General features: G+C 34.7%; 1 long non-coding RNA gene across 1 annotated transcript in view; it reads right to left on the reverse strand.

The window, feature by feature from the left end:
- Window positions 1-22,149, reverse strand: part of LOC129212254 (uncharacterized) — a 244,246-nt gene that overhangs the window by 219,012 nt on the left and 3,085 nt on the right. Inside the window, exon 2 of the long non-coding RNA XR_008579124.1 lies at window positions 13,911-14,009. This is a non-coding gene — a long non-coding RNA (uncharacterized LOC129212254). The remainder of the gene's footprint in view (window positions 1-13,910; window positions 14,010-22,149) is intronic.

Genomic DNA, 22,149 nt, shown 5'->3' on the forward strand with positions numbered 1-22,149 from the left:
TAATAGCTGAAAAAATTTTCCTTAGTAGCATCTGCAATCAATTACCCAGGTAAAGGATTAATATACTGCCAAATTTCAACAACATTATGTAGGCAATAATCTATAGGCAGTTAACAAATTTCTAACAATACTGGAATAAATAGACTTTGCTAAAAATAAATTTCAATATTGAATAATTAAAATTATTTCTACTTAGGGGATATTGTCTGAAGTCAAATTTTATGTTTATCTAATTCCAGGGGTAGTACATATCTGCAAATAAATGGTGCAGTAATCCTTAGAAACTGGTTGAACACAAAACACGTACATTATCTTGCACACCAAATTTGACCAGACAATCAGTATTTTAAGTGTTATACCTGCTTGGTCTATTCCTTCGTACCTATTTGAACTGTTCCTTCCTTAGATCAATATAATACATCTACCTAGGATGTGCACTAAGATGTGCATAAATCATACCCATAAAAGTTGAATCTGAAGTTCTCCTCTCATTCTGCTATAGACCTGCTGTAGAAACTTCCTTGGACAATTCATTTCACAACTCTGTGCTTCTATTTCTCCACGTATTTAGTTGGGGCCATAAATTATGTTTGTCGTCACTACTAAATCATTTTGAAATCCACAAAGTATACATTGAATGACCAAACAGGATTTATAAATAATAGCAAGCCATAAACTACATAAATAAATGCCTAAGGTTTTTGTCATGATCATTTTTTTCTTAGAAACCTACAGTTATGTGAATATAATTTGTGGACAATTTCAAGGTGCTCTATGAATACGATTTGTAGTTTTATACTTGTCTCACAAATGAACAGCTCATCATATATTACTTTGCTGTACTTCTAATTGGTTATCTTAATTGTCCTGTGACTGCAACAAGCAGTTCCAAACATTTGTGATTACGAAATCTTAATTGACTCTTTGTAAATGTTATGGAAACATTGCAAAGAAAGAAAAAATTGACAAGCAGCATTTTTAGATGAATTATTTCTCCCCATCCCATCTGTTACATTTTAACAGTTCTACTAAATAGACCCTCCTATGCCTTACTAGTACATTCTTAAAATAATACTATTAGGACTTCCTTTATGAAAGCTTTAAGTTAATATTTAGATACTCAGCTGATGTAAAATACCTAATCTCCCATGAAATCTATGGAGCAAGATTTATTCACATCACTGAAAAAATACAGCCCACATTGTTTCAAAACAATCTCCTGTTCTTGCTTCTCTGTAATCCAAGTGTCCTCCGATAAAATATACTGATGGAATATATGCATCTCTATAAGATATTATAGATCAAGAAGGCCAGTATCAAGGAAGTTAGTAATCATACAGAAGTGCATATTATGATGTCAATGGTACAATTTTTGCTTTGGAAGAAATGTTTTTAATTTAAATAATGAGGGAATGAGGATATCAAGCCGTGCCCTTGAACACCATGTAAAGAAATATAAAGTAGTACAGCATGGGATACTTTCATGTAGATGCTCAAAAACTATGCTAAATTACATTCTTTACAAAAATGATTTTGAACTTATTCATTTAATCCGCTATTTAATTACAAATAAAACAAAGAGTGTTAGAACTATGAAAAGCACAAATACACTTGGAGGTCTTAAAGGGTAAATACAATTATATACTGTAATAAAACTTAGCACAGATCTTTTCAGTCAGTGGTTCAGAGCACTCAGATACGCTTTTGGAGAAGCATAAACAATGCAAAAACCTATAATTGCAATGTCAGTCATGGTGTCCATACAGAATACCAAGTACAAAATCATATCTTATTTGATTTATTTCCATGGGTCTTTTGTAAAATAAAAAACTACAAAGCCAACTGCAGAAGCACAGTGTCCTCTGCTGGGGAAAATTACTTAGATTTCTTACCTGAACATCAGGGGCGAAAAAAAAACATGACTCTCATAACCAAAATTGAGCTCGTTCAATCAATCATTGTTGCAAAAATCCCATTTTTCACAACACACATAAAAATAGCTGGAGACAGAAGACCATCCTGGAGATACTGCTTCAGTGAATTCTAACAATTCCAACTTGATTAATAGCTCAATAGCCATTACTTATATAATTCACCATAAGTGATCTTAAAATACTTTACTTTTTCATGCATACTATCATTATTGAAAATGACCAATTGAACCATTTGTCAATGCTAACTAAAAGGTCTCTGAGCACAAACGTTCTTAATCTTTTTTCTTTTTTTTTTTTTATAAGATCAGAATCCAGCTACAATATGTGCCATCTGTAATTTAGAATGGAAAAAGGACCGCAGCATAAGTCAATAGCTTTCTTCGATTACTGGATGTGATCAATTCAACTACATACTTGAAGAAGCTGCAGCTCTCTCTTCTAGGAAAATAAATAAGATATCTCATTCTAAACTGAATTACAAAGAAAAAACCCACACCTACCCTGTGTGAATTGTCTCTCATAGAAACGGTCAACAGTGCAAGGTTGTAAACTTAACTGAACAAAATAGGATGCAACTATCATAAGCATCTCTCCAATTTGAACAGCATTTACATTTGAATGTTAAATATAGCATTTCAGGGGAAAAAATAATAAATGTATAGAAAAATAATAAAGAAAATAACAGAAGCATCAACTACTAACTACAACCAAAAATAAACAGCTTTTGTAAATAAATGAACTCACAGGTCACATCCCTTATACATTGCTTCTATACTTGAAGATCAATACAAATGAACTCTTCTTTCAGACATCAAATGTCTTATTTGTACAGAAATATTCCTTTATATTTAAACCAGCTGAAACAGTTAAATTTTATGCTTAGTTAACCAACATAACACTGAAGTAACCTCACAGCAGTGACATAATGAAGTGAAATTAACTGTCTTCATGGACATAATGTATTGCCGTGCACCAAATGTTCACTACTGATGCAGGGCAAACATCTTAGTTTTAGTTTGCACTATTAAAAGCCCCACCACACACTGATAATAAAAACTGAGTACATACCCAGAGTGGAAACGAATCTCTTCATAAAAAGGAATATGGACAGGACGGAACACAGCTTGTAGTGATCTGAAACACTGCAGAAGATAGCATAGCTACCAACAAGGTAAAAGCCAGCAAAACAAATTGTCTTATTGTATATTAGTTGTACCCCTAAAAATGCCATCTACTGTTCAGTTAAAACAGGCAAGAACACGTCTCTTCAAGAGTGGCAATGCTTAAAATCTTCAACAACAGTGAAAAATCATTTCATTCTAATATTGAATGACCATTGGATGATGAAAAGATACTCAGAACGTGTTAATTTGGCAAACTCGTCTCCCTAGCAAAATACATTCTACTCCAGCTCCATTTTGTAAAATCTTACAAATATCTTGCTTTTTTGGAGTTCTTTTAATAGGTCTTGTGGAAATTATAACCTAGGTTGTTGTACTTCATTAAATCAGTAAGCCAGCAACTTTTTTAAACCATCCTAGTTTGTATGGCTGTATGTGAAAAGCAACTAAAAATTGTCAGTAGTTGCATGATCTGGAATTGCCAACCATTAAACCAGTGTGGTTTTATCCATTTGTTTAAGTCACATGGACTTAATTTATAATGCCTCTTGGAAAAGATTCTGATTTAGTCCCAGATTTGTGGTATAATAAGAGCTTACTGATATGCTGATATGGATTTTTTCACATTAGAAATTATTAGCTATCTTGAATCTGTTCTTTTAATGCATATATGATTTTCATGCACAGGTTCCTTTCATGCATGATTTCAAATTAATTTTGCTGTGCATTATGTATAGCTCAGTAGCAAATGAAGGGAAGGCTGTGCTAGCAGATCAAGGAGAAAATTCCAAGGCAGGTATTCTTATACAAATCAGAAGTCCAGCCTCTCCTAACAAACCAAAATTGCTAATGACACCACTGAAAAGAAAAATGGCCCCATCGTACCTTTCTGCCTCCAACAGTATGGAGATGTAAATGTTTTAAATGTTCTGTAGTTCTTCAAAATGTTTGATTTCTTGTATCTTACATTTAATGATGATAAAAGTAAATCTCCTTTATTACAAGAGTACATTAACTTTTCTAACCCTCAAAACGTCCTATGTCTGCCTTCAATCATGCTCATGTCTATAGCATACAAAATTACATAAAAACATAAAGCACTTTTCATTGGAATAGGTACTTGATGGTCACAGGAAGAAGTATAGCTAGAAAGTCTGGGAAAACATAGACCTTTTCTTAGCTTCTGCCTGCAAAAGAAAGCTCTAGCAAAGTGAAAGTGGGGGTCAGGCTATAATACTCAGAATATAATTACAAGAGATATGAATTCTTACATGCTTATAGATCCAAAGCTCCCTGACACTAGCATGTACGACTTCAGTAAACAGCACCAGGAACTACCACTGCCAAAGAAAATTCTTTCTTCAAAGAATGCAAATGATGAATGAGTCTGGATAATGGCAAAGTCCAGAAAGATTGCACAGTTTCAAAATGTCAGCAATAAAATTGTGTCATACAGATCAGAAAGCCAATTTACAGCAACAGAAGGCTGACAGTATGAGATGCAGTACAGCAAAAGAGTTTACCTTGTATTTGCATAACTGTGAAGGAACTGGCATAGTGAATGAATGCACTTGTATACCATCCAAGACAAAGGATCTACCCAAGACCAACACATTCCCTTAGCTGCCATGTGATTTTCAAAAGGAATTTTAATTTTTGAAGTTTCAGAGTTTCATTTATGTAAAAGGGGGGATTCTACGTTTCTACTTCACCTTCCCTTTTAATATGCTTTAAAATCCACAGATAAAAATTATATACCATACCTACACATTATATTATTATGTGTTCAATTGAGTGTTTGCTTTACAATTATGATGACCACAGCTCCATGTGCACATTGGCCAGTTGTGCATGCGTTAATTTCATTTGTGCACATAATAACCCAATTTGTTTGCACAACTGTAATCTAAAGTTTGCCTAAACTCTGTTTCTAGACTAGTTTCATTCATTCAAAATATACCCTTCATGAAAAGGACCCAACAGTTCATTTTAATGGTGTCAGCATTCATGCAACTGAAAGTCAGCTAGGGTACACAGCCAAAAATCAAGGAAATGTACTTGTATACGTATACAGGAGGAAATACTCTCAGATAAGGATAAAGAAGATTTTTTTTTCCCTAAACTAGAACCCAACATTATTTCCCAGAATTAAATGGTAAATTTAAAGAGGATAGGAGGGAAAGATAATTCTATTTTGCCATTAATAGCCATACCAAGTACGATAACCGTGTAGTAGCTAAATTAGATAGCCCAGCAAGATACAGCTGTAAGTAGCATTTATCAGAATTGTACTTAAGCCTAATACCAACTTGACTATATACCATAGCAGACAGAAGACATTATACAGTAGATATAGTACAACAGATGCATTTCTTGTCTTTAAATATTCAAATTATGACTTTATTTACAGGTTTGCATGGAAATACAGAAAGACCAGACAGCAAAAAAACCAGTTATTCACATAACAATTACAAAGAAAAGAGTGAATCTCTTGTTATAACAAAATATCCCATCTAGAAACCATGTTTGTATCTGTTCTGCTGCATCTAGACCTTTTTAAGGCATTCCTCTATAAATGTTACTGGAAAATCCACCCATATCAATTCAGTGATCCCATTATATATATATATACACACACACATATAATATACACAGCAAAGCACATATTATCATGCAGTAATAATTGCATCCTAATAGTATTTCACTCTTCTTCGGATCTCTTTTCAAAGCCAACTGCCTTGCACATTTTTCCTCTTTTTTCTCACACAGAACCTTTATACCCATCTCTGCTATCACTCATCAGACACTCTCCCAGGGATGTAAAGCAGCAGAATAATTTAATGCCTTTGGTCTATATGGTATTCCTGTAGCAGTGCTCAGCTCACTAATACTCTCATTCAAATATATCATTGCATCTCTAATGTCAGACTAACTTAGGCCATCAAAGTCTAGAACTATCTATAATTGTTCAGTTAGTCCATCAATATACTCATTTTCTGGAATGAGGGGGTAGAACGAGTCTTTGTGTTGCATACATGATAAAGAGGATTGCTGTTTCAGCTTGAACAGATTTCATAGAAGTTTTATGTTTCCAAGTCTACTAATGGAGTAAGAGTGTCATCACTCCTATCTACTGGTAAAAATAAGGAAAAGCTACCGCAATCACTTAGCTAAATTCAAAGCACTGCCAGTGTGATCCCCTAAGGCTGCTTTCTGAAGTTGGAAACAAATTATTTTTCCTTTTTGTTTGCTATGCCAAGAAAAGATAATGCAGCACATTCAGTTAACATGTGTCACTGCAGCACATTATCCCTCCAGGAGTAATACGTGGGAGTAGCACAGACACAGTGTTTCAAATCAATCAGGAATAGGATTAATCATGCAAGAAATAGAAGTTAAAATGTAATATTTAAAAATAAAGCTAAAGTAGTAGCAGAGTATAATTAAAATATTCTTCCTAGCTACCACTTCTGTTGCCATTTTAAGTTTGATTTTATCAGTTACCTTCCTCTGCTTTTTAATTTCTCAGTAATAATGTGTTACAGCACAAACCTGCCATTTAATTAAAGCCTAGTTAGAAATGCTTGCACTTTTTCCCTATTCCCTCCATTTTTAGAAAAAAGCAACTTCAAAGGGATTTTGATCTGCATATATGATCTGAATTACTTCAGAGCAGCACATGGGGACATTGGACTGTGCCAGGGAACAGTACTAAGAGAGGGGAAGGTAAGAACTGAACAGGTGGATAAAGGGAGTGTTGTTTCTGGTGAGAACTGACAATGAAAATTAAAGCAGAATTTTAGAGCACACTCAACATAATGCATTTTGAGTGCCAGTAATATGCACAAGAAATCTGAACATGATACGTAACACAAAAGGATAGCAGTGGAAGGGCAAAAAATAAGAATGAAATTAAGTTTTACTAATACGTAATGTACAGCTTAACACTGGTGCCCTCACTCAGTCCATATATCAGGCAGTCACATCACTTACAGTACAGGAGGTGTCCTGAGGGAAGAGTGGGTGTTCCACAACATGGAATTTGTTCACTCGCTTTCAGCATATTGCAACATATTGCAGTTTACGTATGCCCATTTAAGTGGATTTAGAGTTTATATTATCCAGTTTTAACTAAACAAACTCTCACAAAATGGACAAGTGGTTTAAAAAGATTTCTATGAAGAAACTGTGCATTGAAGATAATGCTAATAATGCAAGTACAAGCCAACAACAAGAAAATGGCAGAGCTAACAGTTCTCTTACTCCTAGTATGAGTACACCTAGCTCTTCATCAGACACATTATGAGGTAAAAAACAATGATGAGCTAATCAGAAGTTGCCTGAAAAAATTGCAAATTGTCAAGATGACTATTTGAAATATGGATTTATTTCTGCTGTTGTTAACAACAAACTTTGCTCTAAATATATATTGTGCCTTGAGATATTAGCCAATGATAGTATGAAGCCATCACAATTAGCAAGGCATTTAGGCATCCAGAACATGAAGACAAGCCTCCACAATTCTTTCTGATGTTTAAAGTCATGCTATACTTCACCCAGTACTTTACAGAATTTCACTGAACAATAAATGTTTAGAAGCCTCTTTTAAAGTTTGTCACTCAACAGCAGAAAAAAAAAAAAAAACAGAAAGCCACATACCATTGGGGAACCAACTGTTTAACCTGCCACGGTAAAAATGACTGAAATAATACATACACAAACAATACGGTGACGATTCTTTTGCCAGCAAATACTGTTGGAAGATACAGAGAAACCATTACTGAAGATTTGAAGAAACAAGAATTAAAACAAGTTACACAATGCGGGATGTTTGCTATACATCCAAATGAAAGTACAGATGGTTTTCACATGTCTCAGCTTACGGTATTTGTTAGATTCTGTTTCAGTAATGATATACATGAAAAACTACTCTTTTTTAGTTACTAAAGGAAAGATGTGCCAGAGAAGATATATTCTCAACAATAAATGACTTTAATAAAAACAATATTTTATGGAAAAATTGTGTAAGTGTAACCACTGATGGAGCAGTGCTTTGACTGGAATAAAAAATGGATTCTGCTGTAAGGTTGCAGAGATAGTATCACACATGAAATTTATTCACTGCTTTCTTCATTGGAAAGCTATTGCAGTAAAGAAATTGGGGGCAGAAGTGCAGAAAGTGCTACAGGATACCATGGTTAATTTTATAAAAACAAGACCTTTAAATAGTGCAATCTTCACAACACTTTATAATGAGATGGGGAGTGCCCATGCAAATCTTTTGTACCACATGGATGTTTGCTGGTTGTCTTGTAGCAAAGTGCTTTAAAAAGTTGTCAGAATTAAAGATGTTACACATTTTTCTTTGACAAAGAGACAAGTGTTTCAAATTTGCTGATCTTTTCTGTGATGAGAAGTGGCTGTCGGTGGTATGCTACCTAACATAATTTTGCAAAAATAAAATCTGTCTCTTCAAGGTAAAGGTGACATTATAAGAATTAGTGAGAAAGTAACTTTTTAAAAAGAAACTTGTGCTATGGAGAGAGCACTTTGAAAACAGATGTTTGGAAGGGTTTTAATTGTTACATCATTTTCAACAATAAAATCACATAAGGTGTGTCACCTATAAAAACTCTCTTATCTGTACACTTTAACTAGGAAAAAGAATTTTCTAGCTTGTTCAAATCTTCCAAGCAAAGTAATTCAGTGGGGTTTTAGCCCATTGATTAAAAATATTGAAATGCAACAACGTCCAATTGGTTTGAGAGAACAACCAATTGACATCAGGGAAGGTGGAAATTTACTAGCCAAACTTCAACAAAAACCTTTGCAGAACTGGTGGATGGGACTCAAAAATGAGTATTACGATTTGGTAAGCGTGCTTGAAGATGCACTTCTTCCATTTAGCTCTGTATATTTGTAAGGTATCTTTTTCAGCTATCACAGCCATTAAAACCAAGTATCAAAATAAACTGAACTTAGAACCACACTGTTGAATAACTGCATTACAAAGCATTAAGCTAAGATTTAAAAAAAATATATATATTCAATCACATTGCTCTCACTAAAAATATTATTTAGAATAATTTTGTTTATGATATTTTTATTAATGGTATTTATTAACTTTTTCACTCCCCTTAAAAATAATAGTTAATAATTTAAGTGAATACATTAACAAAATAGGGTGGAGAGTGGGAGAGTTACAATTATGTTTAAGACTACCCGTAAAATGTTTAATACATTTTGTTTCTAACATCTGTGCATTTCTAGAACTAATTACTGTTCACAGATTCATTGTAATTGGCTTGTTCAGACTTATTAATGATGTAATGACTAATTACAATGCTTAATAGGCCATCTCAGGTAGAATTCCAAGAATACATCCACAAAATTATGTTTAATTTGTGAAGAGGGAAATGTTAATGGAGAGATGAAGTCAAACCATTTATCAAAAAATCAAGAATGAAGACAGGTGGTTCAAAAAAAGAAATAAATAAGCATCAGAAGAGAGAACAGATGTTGCCAATTGAGTCCTGACTTACATGGCAAAGCTACCTTTTCATTAGCAATTACAGCCATTTCTTTTATCATATGCTTATTCAGATGAAGAAGTGGATTTGTGCTTTTGGTATCTTTTTAAAATAACCCGGTCATCGTTCACATGGTCAAAAGTGCCTGCCTAGTCCAGATGGATCCGTTTGGATCCACTTTCAAAGACTATAGAGAACATTTTTTTCATCACAAACCCAAGTTATTGAAACTGAAGCTTTTGCAGGAAGTTCTGTGGAAAGTTTCTCAGATGAGTAGACACTGACCCCCAGAATAGCCCTCTTTTAGGAACTTATGGGAGAAGCCAAATTTAAAACTTGTGTATTGCCTCATTTAGAATATGAACCTCAGTATTTCATGCAGCAGACAACTGGTCAGTGAGATTATTGCCTGTTGCCTTGTGTCTGTCTCAGTTTGTCTTCAGCATGAGATTAAGTAAACTAGGCAAATCAGCATATTCTGAGAGCATGTGCGTTTCTTCATGTATGCACATCTGTGCATACATACCTGTGCTCCCAACATCCCTGAACATATCTGCCAATTTTAATGAGAGATAACTGAATCAACATCTCAAAGGTAGTTACATGCTTAGAAGTTTTATTAAAGGCTGCAATATGAACCCAACTCCTATTATACACCAGAGAAAGGGTTATGAATATCCCAACCATAGGAAAAACTTTAATAAGCATTTGCTGATTTGCCCTTTGAGATAAGAGAATCCAACCATGAATTGGAAACCAAGTCTTATTACTCCCACTACTTTCACAATTAATTGCTTGTGAAAAAGTTAACAAGGTTTACTTTTTTAATGTAGCACAGAAATGTTAGAACACTAACATAGTCTAAGAAATGGAAATTGACTTTTACAAATTCTACTGATGATTTAGCCATAGCATTTGTTGCTAGCGCATTTAAACTTCCTTTACTAGAAATGGCAAATTAGAAACTATTCATGTCCAAGGTGGTTTTTAATCATTAAAAAACCCAACATAGTTTAAAATCATAGAATCATAGAATACCAGGTTGAAAGGGACCTCAAGGATCATCTGGCCCATCTTTTCTTGGCAAAACTCCATCTAGACAAGATGGCCCAGCACCCTGTCCAGCCAAATCTTAAAAGTGTGCAATGTTGGGGAATCCACCACTTCCCTGGGAGATTATTCCAAAGGCTGATTGTTCTCACCGTGAAAAATTTTCCTCTTGCGTCCAGTTGGAATCTCCCCAGGAGTAACTTGCACCCATTACCCCTCATCTTTTCCATGTGACTCCTTGTAAAAAGGGAGTCTCCATCTTCTTTGCAGCCACCCTTTAAGTACTGAAACATGGGGATGAGGTCTCCCTTAAGCCTTCTTTTCTCAAGGCTGAACAAACACAATTCTCTCAGCCTTCCCTCACACGACAGGCTTCCCAGTCCTTTGATCATCCTGGTGGCCCTTCTCTGGACCGTCTCCAAAATGAATCACTAAACCTTTGGATAAGTAACAGAAATAAACAAAGCTCAAATAATCCACGGGCCTTTAATAAGAGAATTGAGAGCATCAAGGAAAAAATAAACAGTCAAAACAGCCAAGGAAGATAGTCAACTTTCCCTCTAATTTTCTTTTTCTAAATTTTTAATTGGAAGCCACTTTTCAACGTTTTGTATTCAAACATTACTTTCAAAAGTATGTGTAATTTCAGTAAGGAAACCTGCAGTTCCAGTCAAAACCTTTTAAGATATTGAAAGGACAGAAAGTGACTTAATGAATCCAACAAAAATTTTCAAAACAAAATTTTGTGAAACCTCAGCCCTCTCCCATTTTGAATTTATGTACCGCAGATTGAAAATGACCATCAGTATGCAGTTTGATATAAGCAGCCTTATTAATTTACCATTAATTTTCTTTTTCAGTAATCATGAATTAAAAGAATCTTTCTTATTAAGAGAATCTCTTTGTACACCATCTACAGGTTTTTTTACTGTACAATTACAGTTGTAAGAATCCACAGTGCTGTCCAATGATGTTGGACCCAGAACTACCAAGCAATTCTTACATGATATCTCTCAATATACCACTCAAATTACATGTTCTCAGTGAATCATTTTTATGCTACCTGCAGTTTTAGAGTCAGGCAACTTAACACACAGGGACTTTAAAAAGTTACCTCCTCTTGAAATGCTACTGTGTTCTGTGAGGTCTCTCATGTCATCCTATAGTCTGATCAACTTCCCACTAGCTTTAGCAGGAACTGAACAAGGCTTTACATCTCTTTGTACACATATTCTCTGAGTATGTGATAGAATTTTATCTTTAGTGTTAAAATGCTTAAAACATAAAAATTATTTGATAGCTTCAGCCTTCAAGTTTAGTCAAACTGCACTTAAATGTAAACAAAACTCTCTGGGGTTTATATTTTATTGGAACTAGCTCTTCATCAGAAGCTAAAACTAAGGGAATGCTGCTGTTTGACTATAATTCCAGTCTACATATAAATAGCCTTGGCAGCTCCTAGCAGAGGTGACATTGCCACAAGAACTGTGTCATGCTCCTCACATTGTACCTGCACAATCTTATTGACGTGTGATCAGTTCACAGCAACAGTGTGAGAAATCTGAAAGCACTTTGGTTTAAATCTGCCGTTTCTGCCTTTGGCTTCTACATCAGAATGGTTCGTTTCTTCCTGTGCACACTAACACAGCTGTATTTTGTATGCAATGTAAGCAACAATTATGATGAATATAAAAAAAAAGAATATTTTACCATTATTTATTTGAATTTTGAAAGAAGCTAACTCAAATAGAAAGCCATTTTAATTGCAACAGAACATGCCCTGTTTCATGATTAAGTCTCAATTTTATATTTTTATTTTCCACATTTGCAGAGTACATTTATTCATTACAGTGAAAAGTGTGCAAAGTAAAGATAATATTACTGTCCCTCCATCTCATTTGATTTCTTTTTAGAACAGGAGGCTATCACAAAACCAGCCCTTATCATACCTGATTAGTGTTAAAATGAGTAAAAGATGAGTCATTGTGTCTAAAGAGTACAAATAAATGCAGACTCAATCTTCAACATTTTAACCTGCTTAATTCTGCAAATAGCCATGAATAAATTACTTGATAGTGCTATTTACAAAAAGCACAGAACTTTACCAAATCTAACCCTCCCCACAGTCACAGCTCCATTGAAGGATATACATATTTTTTAATATTTTCTATATCCAAAGCATGTGTTAAACATGTATTGTCTAATCTGAGAGACATCAAAGCAGCTGACTGAAAATTAAGCATGTGAAAACAGACATTAGGTGCAGCACAAAACAGTAGCACAGGCTGTTACAAGTTTTTGAAAATAGGCATTATATCAATCCCTTAAGATAACTTTTTTTTAAGTATACCCTAAAATACTTCTGGAATATTCTGTCAATAATACTTTGGTTTTATTTCTGTATATGCCACAATCTAGAAACTTTTAAACCTAGTAAGAGCACTTACAGCTGCCTATAATATTCTCAAAGATAAGCTACAGCATATATAATTCTTTACAGTATAGGAGTAATAGTAAAGATTTTTTGTTGCTTTTTTTGTCGATACCATGGCATTTGGTTAATGCAAATTGCCTTGTAGCTGAAGTATATAGATAGAAATGTTTCTTTACGATTTATCACTCTTGTAACGGTGCATGTTCATTAATACTTAATTCTCAGCTTTCATAAACTCCCAGGGATTACAAAGGGATTAGTGGGAGACTCATTTAGACATCCTGAGTCTCTTTAATGAGAAGGAAAAACCAAAAAATACAAAAAAAAATACAGCACCCTTTTTTTAAGTCCCTAGTATTTAATATCTGTTTAAAACACAGCCAGTTATATCATGCCTGCTCTTCTTCGCTTTAAGGGATGAATATAATACAAGGTAACAACTGACAACATTTTACATTACAATCTCTGTAGCCAGTGTTGGAAAAAGTGGTATTTTTTTGCTTAGGAACCAAAATCACTATTTTTAAAACCTCAAATGAGAAAGTTCATGTTCTAAGGGCAAATACATACTCACGGATATATGGCAAGGACACTGAAGATGAACGTGTAGATCTAGCAGTGGCATAAATGTTAATTAACATTTTGATCAGTTCAGGACTACAAAGATACTCAGAGCTTCCAGTTCCAAAAGATTCTTTCAGTAATAGTAGTATAAATCCAAACAATTTATTAGCTGTATGCAGTTAAACTGGATTCACACCCATTTAACAAACAAAAATATAGGCTAGGTTTGAACAGAAATATCAAGGAGGTGCATTTAAATATATGGAGTCACACTTACAAGAAAAGACTTCCTCTCTCATTTAGTTTCTTCAACAAAAAATTTTAATCAGGGGTTTGTGTGGCCAGTTGTTCTCTCCACTTGGTTCACTTATTTATTCTAGAACAAAATAAAATGAGAGACATTATATCAAGGGATTGAACAGTACATGGAGAAGAATAAAATAAAACAAAATATAAATAACAGAAGGTGGATACCAAAAACCACAGCTGAATAGAGACTAGTATATTTGGTTTAGTCCTTTTTATCACATGGTAAGTTGCTTAAACTTACCAACCAGAGAAGTATTAAGCAATGACTGTGGTATTCAGTCTATGTGTGTACTTTCAAAACGAGCATGAAGAATCCCCTATGGCATAGCGTGTCAGCCCTGACACTCATTTGTTTGCTTAAGTGCAGTCAGTTCACTTATGCAATAGCATTGCCTTGGAACAGCAGCATAGCAGATCACTATTTATTCCAAAATGTAGTCTTACAGATAAAACCTTTGGAAGACCAATGCTGTCTTCCTTTGGGTCTTGGAAAGTGCTCTTCACTGCACAATTCTTCTCTATACATGGAGAGTTCCATGCAACTTTTAAAGCCCATTAAGGCTATGTCATCATTAATAGCCCCTGAGGGGCTAAGCTGAGCCTGCACATGTACTTTAACTTCCAACCACTCACCAGCGTTCTCCTAGTCTCACTGGACCCCTTCCAGCACCTTAATCAATTCTTCTCCCAGCTTCCAAAGGGAAGCTATCCTAAAAAGAAACTAACACACTTCTCCCTCAAAAATCCAGATGAAAACACCCATTCAACTTTAAAATTGTCTCCAGGGTGCATTTACTTTTCCCACCTTGTGAAACATAACACATTCTTTAAGAGACAATTATTAGAATTCACATATTTACCCCTATCCATGAGCATGATCACGATGCCTAGATATCATCTAAGTTTTCCTTTAGAAAGGAAAAAATCCTTGTAGTAAATCACACATCAGTTAGTTGAAAACAGTTAAAATAATACTTTTATATTCATATTGAAGGGTAAGTGTCCATAGGAACAGCTGCAACATAAATTAGGAACTGTGAATAGGTATGTTGCACTTTCAGAAGACTTCATAATGTAAGTATTTCTTGACTTTTTCATTGTTTGAATAAATGACTACAAGACAAGGGCTTTCGAGAGGTTGCTGATTAAAGTGCCCTTTATTGTTAAAAGCGTAATTAAGTAATACTTGAATTTGTATCTCTCTTCAGGGAATCCGCACTCCTAAAGAAATTAGAAAATGGCACAGCCAGAAAGCTATCTAATTAATAATACTTTTTAATTATCTCAGATAGCCTGTGTGGCATTAACATTTGCAAGGTTTCATTTTATTTAAAGAAAGTACAGTGCAGATCAAGTCACAAAACTCTCCTTTTATGCATTGTCCAAAGTCTATTAAACAAAATATAGTTTAAAACCAGCATGGAATTATAAATAGTCTGCTGTTTGGAATAGCCTGTCAGTCTGTTCCCAATTATGTAGGTTTAGCTAACAGCTCTCTAATTAGCACTCGCTTCTGACTACACAGCTTCTAAACTGTTTACATTGGAAGTCACAAATTACTGTCTAATTATGTTGGCTACATTATTTTGCATAAAACATAAATAAAGTATCTGCCCATTCTACAAAAACAAAATGTGCTGTCATCACTCCATGACTATAAGATATACCATTGATATTCCAAGCCTTAGAAAAAAAGTGTTTAATTAAAACACTTTAAAAGCACAATAGCAACTTTACTGCATCAAGATCACATTTATTAAGAGACTGTATCACTTCTGAAATGTATTTTACTTGGAAAAGAAAACTAGAATGAACAACTCCCTTAAATCTGCTAAACTTCTCCTTTCAAATGTGCATGTTGTCATATTTCCATCTATAGTCCTTGGGAATTTTGCATGAAGTGTTGCTGATCATCAGTGAAAGGTGAGATAGAGATGCAGAACAAGGTGAAGGCTGGCAAAGAAGCAGGACATAGGTAGAGTGGGACACATCAGGGACTGTGGGGGAAGTGATCTAGAACCCAGAAAAATCAACATTCTTGTAAAGAGCCCTGCCAAGTCACTGAAACTTGATACAAAACTGAAGACAGCCATTAGGTATCAGACACTGAAACTTCTCCATTCCCACAGCTAAACTAGATCCAGAAGATAACCTTCTGTTCCTTCAAACTCTAGGTTATACCGCTAAATCAGAACTGCAGATCAAAAACAAAATTAATTTATCACTGTATGCCTCCTCTCTCTCAGAAAAGAAGCGGCCAACATCTAAATTAGAGGGATACTTGAAAGAAACCAGTAGTTTTCTCCTTCATACCTGAGCCAATGTAACCTATGCCTGAAATTTTTTTCTTCCTGAATTATCATGAAGTGGCCTCCAAATTGTCAAATGAAAAATACCAGTAGACCTTCAATATTATTTTGGCTTGCTTTATAATTCCCATTTATTGGAATGGGACTTCATGACACTTTAAGACTTCATATGACCCTTCCTATCATAGTGGCAGATACCTCAATAAGATATCACATTCACACAAAAAAGCGGCAACTTAACATCCAATGAGCACCTCTTATGACCTCCCAACAGTATGACAAGAACTGATTACTCAGTAACTTTATAAAGGATTCCAGAATACATCCAAGAACAAGTCATGTCACCTGCAGAACACAAAGAATTCCATACCCTCCTAATAAATATTCTTGTAAATAAAAATTAGTATTAGAGTTCTCTCCTAAATTTTGGCATCCTAATTTTTCCATGGATACCATAACGTTGTCCATGGAAAAAGATAAAATAACATTATTTGATATTCAATCTTATTTGTATATTATTTGTATAAAGAAAAACAAAAGAGAAAAAAGTGGTTTTTCTATTTAATAAACAGTAACCAAAGGCAGTTAACAGTGATTATGAATTACTTTTTCATGATGGTGTTGTGTCCTTTAGTCTTTGGTGATACAGTACCTGTTTGTTTCATAAATTCTAACTTCACATTTTTTGGTCATATGGATACGTAGTGAGAAGTCCAGCATATTTTATGGGGTTTTTTGGAGCCAACATTGAGATCACCTTCACTAAACACTACAAAATCCTAAATGGGAAATTGTTCTTTAATACTATAAATATCAACTGATTTTTCATGAATAAACATAGAGCAATCATGCCTTCCCTTCCAGAAGTTTGTGGGAGATGAACAAAAAAAAACGAGATCTCCTATCCTTTTATCAGGAGCTAAAACAAATGTGAGAAATAGAGAATGCTTTGGTTTTCCCAGGAGGATAAAAACCACAATACACTTCCAACTTACAGCACTATCACTGAAGCTATTTAAGATAAGGCATGGTGTGATTACTGCCATGTTGCATTCCATTTGACGGAGGGATTTGGATTACAGTAGCTGAAAGGTCAAATTAGCAATTAGAATTCATGTCAAGAAGAAATTCTTCTTAAGAAAGTCATACAACATGAAAAGAAGTGACTACAAATAGTTGAACAATAATTCTTTCAAAACTAATATATCTGGATGACTTATCAGTCTTTGGAAAATAACTGTGTATTTCTTTTTAAGTTTTTAATGTTGTTACTTGAGATGCGTAAGCATTCTTTACAGTCAGATCTGACACCACTTCTTGTTAATATTTCCTAGAATAAGATGCTTTTTCAGACACTTTCAGTGATAGAACCCCAATAATTTTGGAAAGAGATTCATTAAAGAAACATGAAAATCCCATCCCACATCCTTAGGGGCTGACACTGAAAAGTTAAAAAGCCTACCAGGTTTGTTGTGCATTTTCTCTAATAATAGTTGACCTCTGCTTGTGAATTCTTCTCTCCTTAGAAAAACAAGACAAACCTAAAATAGCAGTTCCCATTTCCTCCAGGGCCCTAAACTGTTTTTTGTTTTTATATATCCTCACATCTCAACACCTTAATTATTAATTTGTTCCCTCAGCTGACCTGTTTGGTGAGCTCTCCTCACAAGTACAAACCTACTTACCGGGCTGCAATTTTCAACTTATAGATGATCCTTCATAATATTAAAAATGTACTCCCTAAACACTTCCCTATCACTCAGAAAATTGGCTGTCACACATAATTACATTAATTTAGCTTAACGTTCAGAAAAAAATGTGTGCATTATTAACAATGAAAGCAAACATATGGAGCAGGTGACCTTGCTTCTGTCAAAGAGTGTACTTGGTACATTCAGCATTTGGTAGGGATGACCTTTACATACAGTTAATTGGCCAACTCAACTACAGTGAGTAGTTTCCGCTGATGGTAAATTTATTATGGAAAAAAAGGACTTGTTTTCCTGTCTTCCAAAGAAAAGAGAAGTTAGGCAGGAACACAGGAAATTATATGTTCCTGCCATCTCCATCTTTTGCACAAAAAGCCACTACATTACATTTAGGAGTTGGATGTGGCCATATCAATGTCACCTTTGATGTTCAGCTCCTAAAACTATGACCAACTTGTCAGACCAAGGATTCCCCACTACATGGAGTTTTCAGCTCTTTAGAGTTCAACTGGAGTGTGAAGTCCCATGACTTATACAGGATGACCACAGCAGTTCCCCTTCATTGTTTTTATTTCTGAATTATTGTGTTTGCTTTATTGTTCACTTTCTCCAATTCTTTTCTTACTTTTTGGATAGGATAATGCAAGTCCTTGATCAGAAATCCCTTCTGCTCTATTTCCTACCAGAAAATTTGCCAATTCCAACTTCAGAATAAAGGTATTATTTTTACCTACTCTCCCTTTGCCCCTCATCAGTCCAAGACAGTGAGGAGAGGGGGGGAAAAAAAACCCAAACAAAAAAAAAACCAAAACAAAACAAAAAAAACCCACAAACAAACAAAAACCCCACACATTTACAAAGCCACAGAATTTATATTAGATATTAAAAACCAAAAAAATAAAGATTGCATTGTAATTAATACAGCACTAAATTTAAAGGACATCAATCCTCTTTAAAAAGAATATTGCTGTAGACATCTTATAGAACTTCAAATTCCATGAGCAAATCAGAGTGATACAAAAATGAACACAGAAATTTCAGACTCAGACCTATTGATCTGGGGCACCATCCAATCACCACAAGAAAAAATGCACTTCCACTTCTTGTTCAACTGTTTAATTACTTTGTGCATGTCACAGAAATCCCATTAGTTGTATTGTGAAACTCAAAATGCCCAATTCCTAAGTTCAAAGACTGCTCAAGATGCTCTGAGTTTAGCAGCAAAGGATTTCCTTCAATAGTCTATGAGGAGTTTAAAGTAAAAGACCATCTCTCCCTCAGCTACGTAATTCTGTCTACAGAAGCTCAACATTTGTTTGCTATGCATTCATAAGCACTACTTAGTATCTGTTCAACAGATATTCAAACAAATACAATACAAAACTAGTACTTTCCAGAAACACGGACTTTTAGTTTGTCTTTACCAACACAATAAGCTCACCTCTTCATAACATAAACACATCATACCATTGTGTTTCCTAAACTTGTACTGGAGCTGACAACACAATGGAAGTTTAAACCCTCGATCTGGTTCATTAATTATTTATTTCCTTCCTGCTTTGCACTTGTGACTGTCAATTCTCCCTGCTCTTGTGACAGGTCTCAGTGACATTTAGATGTGCCACGTCAAGAAGATAGTCTTAGAACAGCATAGTCATGAAATATAAGCAGTTTCTCTGATTCTTCTTTGTACAGTATGATCACCTTTTCATTGAGGCGCATACCTGGAGGGAAGAGGGAAAATAATGACCCTTCTTACAGGCTTTCCACAAAACCTCATGTCACAAGCAAAGCTTTCAAAGTTGCAGATGCCCTTACAGAAAGAGACATTCCCAGTGACTCCCTAAAGGATGGTACTACCACTGCTGTTGCTGTTAAAAGCTTTTTTACCCACCATTATTGTTTCTATGATTAAAAGTTTTGTTTCAATAACTGTTTTCCATAGTCAATAAGTGCAAGCGAAATTTGCAGGCTTATATGCATTTTCCTTTTAATGAAGAGTCACTCCAATTTGCATTGAAATTGATTTTTTTAATGGTAAATATTTTATTTTAGATTAACTGTGAATTATTTTTAATCTCATTACTATCAATAGAATTCAATACTTGAGGGAGGAAAATTATGCACTTCATCTGGTTAAAAATAAAGCTTCCCTTAGTTTATGGGTTATTAAATTTTACTTGAATCCAGAGCAATCACAACTGAGTTCAATGAATTGTTAAATCCCAGTGTTTGAGGCCTGCAAGTTGATGGAAGAAGGAGAAATGCATTAATATTTAGGAAAGCTTTATAGATGTCTTGCCACCTAAAAGTTCCCTTTCTTTACCCGCCTCATCTGAGTGCCTTTTATCTTCCAATTGAAATCTGTTTCTCTGAATAAGGCAAGACACTTTATTGAGGCAACTAATGTGTATAAGGCAAGGACTAGAAAGAACAGCCAGCACCACACTATGGTGAAACCTCAAGCCCAGAGCTGACTTGCTGACTGAGTTAAAGAAATTTTCTGTTTGCTTTTCTTGGTTCTCTTTCACTTTATAATGCAAGTCCAATTCACATGTGGCTTTTTATGCCACCAAAAGATAATTTGTTGAAGATCAATAAGCTGCAAGGATTCTCAACACTTTTCTGTCACCTTTACCAGTGTATAAAGGAAAATTGTATACTGCTACTTTGATACTTTTACTTCAACTAAAATTTTGCCTGCAAGGGTCAGACATGCTGAACTTCTGATCACTGAACTGGTTTTATGCTTTGTCTTGTTAGAATACTATAATGCAATATTTGTTTCAATAGCTCACTAGGACTGAAAAAAATGAAAAGGAAAAAGGAAAAGGAAGGAATATTGTGGCAATTAAGAAGTTGTATTTGTACTGTCTAATGAGAACATCAGACTTGCCGTAGTTTGACACCACTAAATCAGAATATTTTAGCTATCAACTATTACTTCATTTCAATTACACTTGCCTTTTTATTTTCTGCTTTAACTGGAAAATCTGAGTTATTTCCTTGCTTTTCTTTTGCAACTTGATGGAGTTGAAATCTCATTTCTAGATTAATCAACATCTCAGTGTGAAATAGTGAAATGTCAGAGAAGCAAGCATGGGTCACTGCAGTGTGAAACCAATGTTTAACTCATGATCACATAAAATGGACCCTAAACAGTTCCTTTTGTTAAGGGCAGCAGAGAATTTTTTCCTCAGCTCTTACTTTTAAATGAGATTTGTATTTATTTCATAAAAAACATTCATTTTTTTAAAAAAAGAACAAGCTGCTAAAAGTTTTTATCAAAGCCAGCTGAGAAATATTCAGACAGGTTACAGATCAAACCATTCCCCCTCAATTTCATACACTGACAAAAAAAAATTAAGACGAAAATGAAGACTTTTGCAGTAATTGTGCCACATGAATGGATTCTCTATAGATTCTCTATAACCCTGACTGCAACTGTTACTAAAGAAAACCTAAATAGTGACTTCTTTCTGTCCACGTGGGCTTGCACTGTAACTTCTTAAGAAGCTAATAAACAAGCTTTACCTTCTCTTTGCTGAACAAAGAGTCATTTAACGTGACACAGATTTAAATGTGGATGAAATTTCAAGTGATATATGCAGTCATATTTTGTTATACAAAGTAAACGAAGACACTTGTTTCAAAGTAAAAGTATCAGTTGGGACACACAAGTGAAGGAAAGACAACACAGAAGGGTTTAAACAGCAGGCCACAACTTTAACTCGATACATCAAGGATTTGAACACACTCAAAGCAGGGGTTGCTTACAGGGTTACGACCATAAGTTCAGAAAGACCTTCTTCTGGATAAGACTATAGGAAGAGTTACCGGGTCAGACAAAAGGCACATCTACCATCCAGGATCCCTTCTCAGCAGTAAGAACAGGGTTAGCATATATTGATACTTCCCCCAAATACTCCTCCAACAAATTGCAGCTCAGAGGATTCCTGAGCAAGAGATGATGTCCTTATACTTTATTTTGAGAACAAACTTTCCTGTCAGTTTATCCAATCGCTTTCTGAAGCCATTTATCCACAGCTTCTAGGCACTTCTAGTTCTTTTTAGCTGCTACCAGGTTTTCTGGGGGGAGAAAAAAAAAATGTCTCCTTTTCTTTCAAATAGAATTCTGTCTGATGTCCTCCAGCTCTTATGTTGAAAAGGACTGTCAAGGTAGCATTAT

This window comes from Grus americana, chromosome 13 (assembly GCF_028858705.1).
Source record: "Grus americana isolate bGruAme1 chromosome 13, bGruAme1.mat, whole genome shotgun sequence".
NCBI lineage: Eukaryota > Metazoa > Chordata > Aves > Gruiformes > Gruidae > Grus > Grus americana.